The sequence below is a fragment of the Rhinoraja longicauda genome, chromosome 31 (genome assembly GCF_053455715.1).
Source record: "Rhinoraja longicauda isolate Sanriku21f chromosome 31, sRhiLon1.1, whole genome shotgun sequence".
In the NCBI taxonomy this organism is placed as follows: domain Eukaryota; kingdom Metazoa; phylum Chordata; class Chondrichthyes; order Rajiformes; family Arhynchobatidae; genus Rhinoraja; species Rhinoraja longicauda.
Genome location: NC_135983.1, coordinates 25,580,715 through 25,591,406, shown reverse-complemented (window position 1 = coordinate 25,591,406; position 10,692 = coordinate 25,580,715). Strand labels below are relative to the sequence as shown.

General features: G+C 45.0%; 1 pseudogene; it reads left to right on the top strand.

The window, feature by feature from the left end:
• The first annotated feature begins 10,078 nt into the window (after window positions 1-10,078).
• LOC144608574 (U2 spliceosomal RNA) lies at window positions 10,079-10,169 on the top strand (annotated as a pseudogene).
• The last annotated feature ends 523 nt before the right edge of the window (window positions 10,170-10,692 follow it).

Below are 10,692 nucleotides of genomic sequence, written 5' to 3'. Positions count from 1 at the left end.
GTTAGCATGGGCAGGTTGGGCTGAAGGGCCTGTTTCCATGCTGTATGACTCTATGACTCTTATCTCATCTGCAAAGTCACCCATTCACACTGTTTCCATGTTAACCCACTTTTGCATCAACTTTTTAGACACTGGCAGCAATTTACAGAGGTCAATTAACCTGCAACCCTGCAAGTTCTTGAAACGTGAGAGGAAAACAGAACACCCGGAGGAAACCCATGTCTGTCGCGGAGAGATCTTGCAATCTCCACACAGACAGCACCCGTAGTCGGGATCGAACCTGGGTCTCGTGCGCTGTAAGGCAGCAACTCTACCTCTGCGCCACCGTGCCACCCTGAATTCAATTGAAATGCGAGATAAATGCCAAAATATTTTATCTGACTCAATCTCTTTGAGCAGCGAAACATTTCAAGATGCCCAGACGTGCAGCAACAGCGGCAGCGACAGCGTGTTCGCCCGCTCCGGATCGCGGGGCTTGGGTTGGCCCGCTGCGGACCTTTCACCGTCCGGCGCGGCCTGCAGCCACAACAGCATGACCGCGGGAGAAGACGGCAGGGGAAGGGAAAAGACATTGTGGCCTTCCATCACAGTTAGGAGAGGACTGGAGGAGACTCACTGTGATGGATGTTTCTTTTTTTGTGTGTTGGTTGGGGTTGTGTAATTTGCCTATTTAATGCTTTTATTGTGTAATTTGCCTATTTTAATGCTTTTATTGTTGGACTGTGGGTGACTAAATTTCGTCCAAAAAACTTGTTTTTTGGATGACAAATAAAGATATCTTGAATCTTGAATCTTGAAGATGTTTCTTGGATAAATTGACCGTTGGACATTGAATCAATCGAGATGACTACGCAAATCTAAATATAGTATTACATTGAGCTCAGAAGGAAATGTTATGGTTATTATCCATCTCCTGAAGATCTTATTTATTGTCCTGAACATTGAAAACATCTGTCTCTTATTTTTACTTTTGACAATTGTGCTAAATCTTTATTTTGGAGAGCATTGCCACAATTCTTTGTAAATCTTCAAATTATTTTCCTTTGATCTTCCGAACCAAGTCAACCAAAAATTGTTAGATTGGTGTGGATGGGAAATTATACACCTCTAAGACCCCCCCCCCTCCCCCCTATACTCCTGCGCTCAAAGCATTTTCTATAAAGATTGTTCTTCAGCCTGCACTGGCATTAGACAACCTAGTTATATCTTCCCATCAACTTTAAAAACCTGTTCGTCCATCATTTGACTTTTCTAATAAAAGCTGAAGACTTCTATAAACACATAACAACACAAGTAGTGGTTGCAACATCTCAGGGGGAAGTTGAAAACAAGTGCCTTTATTTTCTTTGCTGACAGATGGTAGTGATTCAAGTTCAAGCCCCAATAGACAATAGACAATAGGTGCAGGAGGAGGCCATTGGGCCCTTTGAGTCAGCACCACCATTCAATGTGATCGTGGCTGATCATTCACAATCAGTACCCCGTTCCTGCCTTCTCCCCATACCCCCTGACTCCGCCATCCTTAAGAGCTCTATCCTGCTCTCTCTTGAATGCATTCAGAGAATTGGCCTCCACAGCCTTCTGAGGCAGAGAATTCCACAAAATGGAAACACAGAAGTTGCAAAATTTAGAAGTAAATAAAATTAGTTTTGCAGCCATGAAAACATCTGCGTCAATTTTACAAATAAAATAGAAAATGTCGAAAATACTCAGCAGGCCAGACAGCCGCTGTGGGAAGTGGAGAAGAATGAATGTTTCAGGTCACGGTCCTTTCTTCTACAGATTAAAGCATTTTATGTAGAAGAAAAGGGGTGGCACGGTGGCGCAGTGGTAGAGTTGCCGCCTCACAGAGCCAGAGACCAGGGTTCCTTCCTGACCACGGGCGCTGCCTGTGCGGAGTTTGCATGCTCTCCTCTTTGACTGTGTGGGTTTTCTCCAGGTGCTCCGGTTTCCTCCCACACTCCAAAGACGTACAGGGGTGTGTAGGTTAATCGGCTTTGGTAAAATTGTTAATTGTCCCGAGTGTATGGAATAGAGCTAGTGTACTGGGAATCGCTGGTCGGTGCAGACCTGGTCAGCCGAAGGGGCTGTTTCCGCACGGTATCTCTAAACTAAACTAAACCAAACAGATTAACATTTTGTGCTTTCTGTAAAATCTTAACATTTTGTTTTTAAAACAAAGTGACTTTGATTTGGGAGTAATTACCAAACTAATAATATGATGTTTGAACTTTACATGAATGCAGATTAAGAAACAGTGCTTAATTAATGAATTGCATATTTATCAGAGTTATTGTCATTATATTTTTAATTAGTGTTCACCCTTTACTTTATCTTTTTCGAGCTTTAATATATCAAGGTTAAAATAAGCTGATTGATAATCAGAATGAGCTACTCATTTAGTTTAGTGTGGAAACAGGCCCTTCGGCCCACCGAGACCATGCTGACCAGCGATCCTCGCACATTAACTCTACCCTACACACACACTCGGGAGAATTTTTTACATTTACACCAAGCCAATTAACCTGCAAACCTGTACGTCTTTGGAGTGTGGGAGGAAACCAGAGCTCCTGGAGAAAACCCACACAGGTCACGGGAACAAACTCCGTACAGACGGCACCCGCAGTCGGGATCGAACCCGGGTCTCTGGCGCTGTGAGGCAGCAACTCTACCGCTGCGCCACCGTGACGCTAAAATCAAAACAGTGCAAAAACAACCAATGTAAACGAATGGGGACTTGTATTTCTACAGCAGTGGAATGAGAAACGGTAATATAGGAGAATAGACGACCCGTGGACCCTTTGGGTTCCCGTTGTGACGCCTGCGATCTCAAAATGGCGGTCTCATCTTGTATATATATATGTATGTTTCAGAAATACAGTCAAAATGGTACACGATATCGCATCAATTTGAACGAAACTTGATACAGCACACCGCAGGCGAATGGTAAGTAAGGGGTGCCCCTAAAATTGTTGCGCTATCAGGTATCGTTTTGGCTGTATTTCAGGAACATACATACATATACACTGATCAGCCAAAACATTATGACCACTGACAGGTGAAGTGAATAACATTGATTATCTTGTTACAATGGCACCTGTCAAGGGGTGGGATATATTAGGCAGCAAATGATAAGTCAGTTCTTGAAGTTGATGTGTTGGATGCGGGAGAAATGGGCAGGAGTAAAGACCTGAGCGACTTTGACAAGGGCCAAATTGTTTTGGCCAGACGACTGGGTCAGAGCATCTCTGAAACGGCAAGGCTTGTGGGGTGCTCCCGGTCAGCAGTGGTGAGTACCTACTGACCGTGGTCCGAGGAGGGACAAACCACAAACCGGCGACAGACAGGGTGTTGGGCGCCCAAGGCTCATCGATGCGCGAGGGCAACGAAGGCTATCCCGTCTGGTCCGATCCGACAGAAGGTCGACTGTGGCACAAGTCACAGAAGATGTTAATGGTGGTCACGAGAGGAATGTGTCACAATACACAGTGCATCGCACCCTGCTGTGTATGGGGCTGCACACGGAGGACCAACAGCAGATTAGGCAGGTGGTAATAATGTTTTGGCTGATCGGTGTAAAATGTACACACATACAAGATGAGACCTTTAGTTATATATAGATGTACGGATTGATTGAAACTGCTCGTTGAATGAAGCAAATTGAAACCATCTTCAGGAACAACATTTTAAATGGCAGAGTGCTTTTATGAATCTTTAATGAATAATTGATTTATTTACAGAAGCACCGTCTCAATTTCCTGACATTTCTGAGCTGCTGTTTTATTAGCGGGCTTTCAATTATATTGAAAATTATGAATTTTCCAACTCCCATCAAACGTTCTTCAAAGGTTCTTCACAACCTCATTCCAAGCTACTTGCCTTTGTCCCTTGTATTGATTACGGATGCTGCCTGACCTGCTGAGTTACTCCAGCATTTTGTGAATAAATACCTTTGATTTGTACCAGCATCTGCAGTTATTTTCTTACATTCTCCCACTACCCTTTGTTGAGTTTAGTTTAGTTTAGAGATACAGAGCAGAAACACACCCTTTGTCCCACCAATTCCGCGCCGACCAGCGATCCCCGCACACTAGTACTATCCTACAGGCTAGGGGCAATTTACAATTTTTTTCCGGGCCAATTAACCTACAAACCTGTACTTCTTTGGAGTGTGGGAGGAAACCGGGGCTCCTGGAGAAAACCCATCAGGAAGAACGTACAAACTCCGTATAGTCAGGATCGAACCTGGGTCCCTGCCGTTTTGTAAGGAAGCAACTCTACCCACGGTACCACCGTGTGTGTGTGTGTAAAAAATCCCATGACCCGCTCAGTTCCTTCAGCACTTTGTGTTTTCTTCCGACAAGAACTGAGCGGGTCATGGGATTTTTTACACAATGCCAGGAAGAAAACAAAACTCTTGACATTGTGAACCACAACGTGTCTTTACATCCCACAGTGTGAAGAAGGGTCTTGACCCAAAACGTCACCCATTCCTTCTCTCCCGAGATGCTGCCTGACCTGCTGAGTTACTCCAGCATTTTGTGAATAAATACCTTCGATTTGTACCAGCATCTGCAGTTATTTTCTTATCCCACAGTGTGGAAGTTCATTCAGCGAGATAATAGACAATAGACAATAGACAATAGGGGCAGGATTAGGCCATTCGGCCCTTCGCACCATCACCGCCCTTCAATGTGATCATGGCTGACCATCCACAATCAGTACCCCGTTCCTGCCCTCTCCCCATACCCCCTGACTCCGCTATCCTTAAGAGCTCTATCTAACTGTGAGGAAATGGCGATCCTGATTGCTGGATTCAACCAACTGATTCCGTACATTGTTCATATTTTCGCACCATTGAAGAATGCATCACAAAATGAACACTGTCCCTGCCACTCACCATTGGCATGAAGTTCACAAGATATGAACGAGATCCATCCAGAATTTCACTCTTCTCTACTCAGTCTTCCAACGGAAAATCAGTATTTATCACTTTTGTTTTGTTGTGAATATCCAGCGCAACAAATATGATTGACAAGAACTGGATATTTTTAAGGCGTCATTTAAGGCATCATTGTGCCCTTGGTAGACACAAAATGCTGGGGTAACTTAGCAGGTCAGGCAGCATCTCTGGAGAGAAGGAATGGATGACATTTCAGATTGAGACTGGGTCTGAAGGATCTCGACCCAAAACGTCACCCATTCCTTCTCTCCAGAGATGCTGCCTGTCCCACTGAGATACTCCAGCATTTTATCTTTGGTTTAAACCAACATCTGTAGTTCCTTCCTACACATTGTGCCCTTGTTTCTGGTTTGCCAATTGTAAGGCTCAAGGCATTGCTAGTGGCATCAAACAGCTGGAACATTGTTGTGCATTTGAGGTTTACAGAGCAAATAGTGAAGTCACTCACACCCAGTGGGCCTTAGAGAGAGGAGGAACCTTTAGGAAGGAGATGATGAGGAATTTCTTTAGTCAGAGGGTGGTGAATCTGTGGAATTCACTGCCACAGACAGCTGTGGAGGCCAAGTCAATGGATATTTAAAAAACGGATGTTGATAGATTCTTGATTAGTGCGGGTGTCAGTGGTTCATGTGGAGAAGGCAGGAGAATGGGGTTGAGAGGGGAAGATGGATCAGCCTTGATTGAAGGGCGGAGTAGACCTGATGGGCCGAATGGCCTAATTCTACTGCTGGAACGTATGAACTTATGAACTTTTCAAATATCCAGTGATTCTTAACTTTCTTTGATCTGTCAAATTATACATCAGCAAATGGTCTTTTTTTCTTTTAAATTGAACACTTCAGTAAAACTGCAAGGAAATCTATTGTGCGAATTGCTTTTATTTTCTAACAAATTGCTCGCAATTTTTTTGGCTGGTACTTTCAGTCAACTTAATGGCTTTTGCTTCAGTCATCTTTTACAAGTCCAGTGTTCATAAAGCTATCATCCACAAAATTATACAGGGCAATATTTCTGTGTGAATGTTCGAGACATTCGCATTAAAAAGTCTTTGTTTGCAATTTTGCTGGTCATTGCAAAGCTGCATTAAATGTCACAATTTATCTCACAGCATTATTGCCGCGATCCACTTTGTAAAACAGACCAAGGACACGAAAGTTAAGCTGCTGTGAATGAGAATTCCACACTCAGCAAATGAAGCAGAAACTCTTTCAAAAGTGGTGTCTGTAAAAGACTGGAGTGAGTTAGAATTACAACCATAAGGACACAAAGTGCTGAAGTAACTCGGGAAGTCAGGTGATATCTTGTAGAACACGGAAAGGTGACGTTTCGGGTAAAGACACTTTTTCAGATTTAGAATGATGTCGAGACTATCAGTGTAGATTAGTAAGGGTATAATTGTAAATTGTCCCGAGGTGTGTGTGGGGATAGTGTTAGTGTGCGGGGATCGCTGGTCGGTGCGGACTCGATGGGACAAAGGTCTGTTTCCGCGCTATAACTCTAAGCTAAACTAAAGCTGCAAGAAACTGCAGATTCTGGAATCATGAACAAAGGGTTCGATCCTGACTCCAGGTGCTGTTTGTACGGACTTTGTATGTTCTCCCGGTGACCTGCGTGGGTTTTCTCCGGGTGCTCTCCAAAGACATACAGGTTTGTAGGTTATTTGGCTTGGTATAATTGTAAATTGTCCCGAGGTGTGTGGGATAGTGTTAATGTGCGGGGATCGCTGGTCGGCGCGGACTCGGTGGGCCGAAGGGCTTGTTTCCGCGCTGTATCTCTAAGCTAAACTAAACTCCTTCGGTCCCTGAGTGTCTGAGCCTCTGAACCAGGCCTTAATGTAACCAGTCAACATGCACTCAATCTGCAAACAAAACCTACAAACCAGCAGCAACAACATATAACGGGAGAATCTTTTCGTTTTCAGTCTGAAGAAGGGTCTCGACCCGAAACATCACCCATTCCTTCTCTCCCGAGATGCTGCCTGACCTGCTGAGTTACTCCAGCATTTTGTGAATAAAAATCTTTTCGTTTTGATCAGTCCCTCCCAGCGTTTACCTGATGAGTTGGCCGCCAGCTGGTACAGCTGCTGCCTCACATGCCAGGGTTCGACCCTGACCTCCGTTGCTGTCTGTGTGGAGTTTGTACGTTCTCCCTGTAACCACGTGGGATGCTCCTGTCCCCTCCCTCATCCTAAAGGCATGCGGGTTTGTTGTTCAATTGGCCCTCAGTAAAATTGCTCCTAGTGCGTAGGGAGTGGATGAGAAAGTGGGATAACATGGAACTTGTGTGAACGGGTGACCGGAGATCGGCATGGACTCGGTGACCCAGAAGGCTCCGTTTCCATGCTGTAACCTCGAAACTCTGAAATGCCCAATGTTATGAAGTGTTGGTTCCAAGATCAGTGTACATTCCTAGATCGCAGCTTTCGCCTGCATTGTCTCTACAGTTTGAATGGCCCTGGTGTACCTCTGAAATCGCAATGCATCACAGCATTCACGATGAAGTCAACTGCTTCACCCACCCCATTATCAGTTCATTTCCAATCTGAGGTGCACTTTCACCGCCCAACAAACATGGTTTTTTTCCCAATAATTAATGAGTGAAGCCATCCTTTTAGAGCACATCCATTATCAATAAAGCTTCGGAAGCAATATTTCTAGAGGACTCTTTTATTTATTTCCCTTCGTCTGACAGAAAAGCTACATTCATCTTATTAATTGACTTTTTTTTAATGGAAATTCTTTTGTGCATCGAGAAATACTGTAAAATTCAGTGCACTCATCTATCTAGACAAACTATGGGAGGCTTAACACAGAAACTGCACTGAAAGTTAAGTTTAGTTTAGTTTAAGGTAGACACAAAATGCTGGAGTAACTCAGAGGGACAGGCAGCATCTCTGGAGAGAAGGAATGGGTGACGTTTTGGGTCGAGACCCTTCTTGTTTAGTTTAGAGGTACAGGGCAGAAACAGGCCCTTCAGCCCACCGAGTCCACACCGACCAGCGATTCCCGCACACTAACACTATCCTACACACACGAGGGACAATTTACATTTACACCAAGCCAATTAACCTACAAACCTGTTCGTCTTGGGAGTGTGGGAGGAAACCGAAGATCTTGGAGAAAACCCACTCAGGTCACGGGGAGAACGTACAAACTCCGCACAGACAGCACCCGCAGTCGGGATCGAACCCGGGTCTCCGGCGCTGCAAGGGCTGCAAGGCAACAACTCTACCACTGTGCCACCGTGCCGCCCCAGAACTAATAACCAATTGGTTCTGAGCTGATTGGGATCTGAACTCCAATCTTTGCTGTTCAGATGTACTGCACATTAAACATATGAAAGGCATGCATTCATTAACAAGAAATCTTTATATGTTATCCCAGACTGAGCTACAAGATTATTCCTTTGAGTCATATCTACGGAGCTGAATGATATGGTTACTCTTTTATGTTGCATGATCAGAAAATCAATCTTTTTGAAAAGAAAAATCAATTTTCTTCAAATGTAAGGTATGTGTAAATGAACTGCAGAAATGTAACTGACCATTGGGATGTGATATAATTATACTACGCTGTTCTAGCTTGTATGTCTTGTGTGAACACGGCTAAGGGAAGAGATATTCAATTGCTCCAGCCTGTTCTATCAATCAATTAGTTCCGGGCTTCTGGACTGATTTCCGGTACTTGAATCCCTAAATGTTCTCCACTCTCCTTCATTTCTCACTACAAACGCTCCTCGACTTACGATGCTTCGACTTTACGATATTTCGACTTTGGGGTGGTGCAAAAAGCGATACACATTCAGTAGAAACCGGGCTTCGAATTTTGAACTTTGATCTCTTCCCGGGCTAGTGATATGCGGTACGATACTCTCTCGCGATCCCGCGCAATGGCAGCCAACCGCAGCTCCCAGCCAGCCCCGCCATCACGAGTGTACACAGCCCATACTCTACAGTGTACTGTGTTGCCAGCTTTGGTTGGATTTTGCCCAACATGTAGGCCAATGTAAGTGTTCTATCCTATTGTTATTGAGGGCGTGCAACGTAGGTTTACTAGGTTAATTCCCGGAATGGCGGGACTGTCATATGTTGAAAGACTGGAGCGACTAGGCTTGTATACACTGGAATTTAGAAGGATGAGAGGAGATCTTATCGAAACGTATAAGATTATTAAGGGGTTGTTCACGTTAGAGGCAGGAAACATGTTCCCAATGTTGGGGGCATCCAGAACAAGTGGCCACAGTTTAAGAATAAGGGGTAGGCCATTTAGAACGGAGATGAGGAAAAACTTTTTCAGTCAGAGAGTTGTGAATCTGTGGAATTCACTGCCTCAGAAGGCAGAGGAGGCGAATTCTCTGAATGCATTCAAGAGAGAGCTAGATAGAGCTCCTAAGGATAGCAGAGTCAGGGGGTATGGCGAGAAGGCAGGAACGGGGTACTGATTGAGAATGATCAGCCATGATCACATTGAATGGCGGTGCTGGCTCGAAGGGCCGAATGGCCTCCTCCTGCACCTATTGTCTATTGTCTATTGTCTATTCTGAGCACGTTTAAGTTAGGCTAGGTTAGGCTATGATGTTTGTGTAGGTTAGGTGTCTATGATGTTCAGCAGGTTAGGCTAGGCTGTGATGTTGGTAGGTTAGGTGTCTATGATGTTTGGTAGGTTAGGTGGCTGTGATGTTTGGTAGGTTAGGTGTCTATGATGTTCGGTAGGTTAGATGGCTATGATGTTGGGTAGGTTAGGTGGCTGTGATATTCAGTAGGTTATGCTGGGCTGTGATGTTGGTAGGTTAGGCTGACCTGTGATGTTTGGTAGGTTAGGTGCCTGTGATGTTGGTAGGTTAGATGCCTGTGATGTTGATAGGTTAGGTGGCTATGATGTTCAGTAGGTTAGGTGTATTAAATGCATTTTCAACTTATGATATTTTCGATTTACGATGGGTTTATCGGAACGTAAGTCGAGGAGCATCTGTATATGTAAAATACTGATTTACCTCGTTCTGGCCTAAAAATGACTGATCATTCAATTCTTCCCACAATGAACTCCTCAGTTTCATCTCCTCATTTGAGCTAGCAATGTCCCCACTACACTGTGGACGGCTCGATTGCCATCGTGTGTTGCTTCTCGGCCTTTTGGCTAAGATCAAGTGTAGTATCTGTTCTGGCACAATCTAATGTTCTTATAAGAACAGTACAAGAGCAGTATTTGCATTGGATCATCGACGAGGAGCGGAGGTCAGGAGCACTTGTCTGGTTTAGGGGTGGATCCATGCTGGTTGGGTAACCAACCTAACACCCTTATCCAGGTGGGATGGCAGCAGCAAGTGGAGCTGGAGGGCAGGGTATCCGGAATACCCTGCGAGTATCGGTGAAGGATCTCAGGGAGGGGACCCCTTTCTCACGGGACCTCTTCATCAAGAAGGTGCTGCTGGAGGCTTGTGGATTCAAGGCCGTGGACATCTTCTGCCTCCAGGACTTCCCAGGTAACGGATATTTCGACGTTACCTTCCAGAACCCGGCGGGATGGCAGAAGTTGCTGCAGGACTTCCGTGAGAAGGGGGATGAAGCCCCGCTGTCGCTCCTGAAGGTGCAGCCACTCTTCACCCTCCCCACCCAGAGGGAACGGATGATCACGGTGCACATGTGCCCGTCGTGGATGTCCTCACCTTCCTTGCGCGCTACGTCGAAGGGGCCGGGAACTGTGTGGACATAAAGGACTTGTTCGGGATCT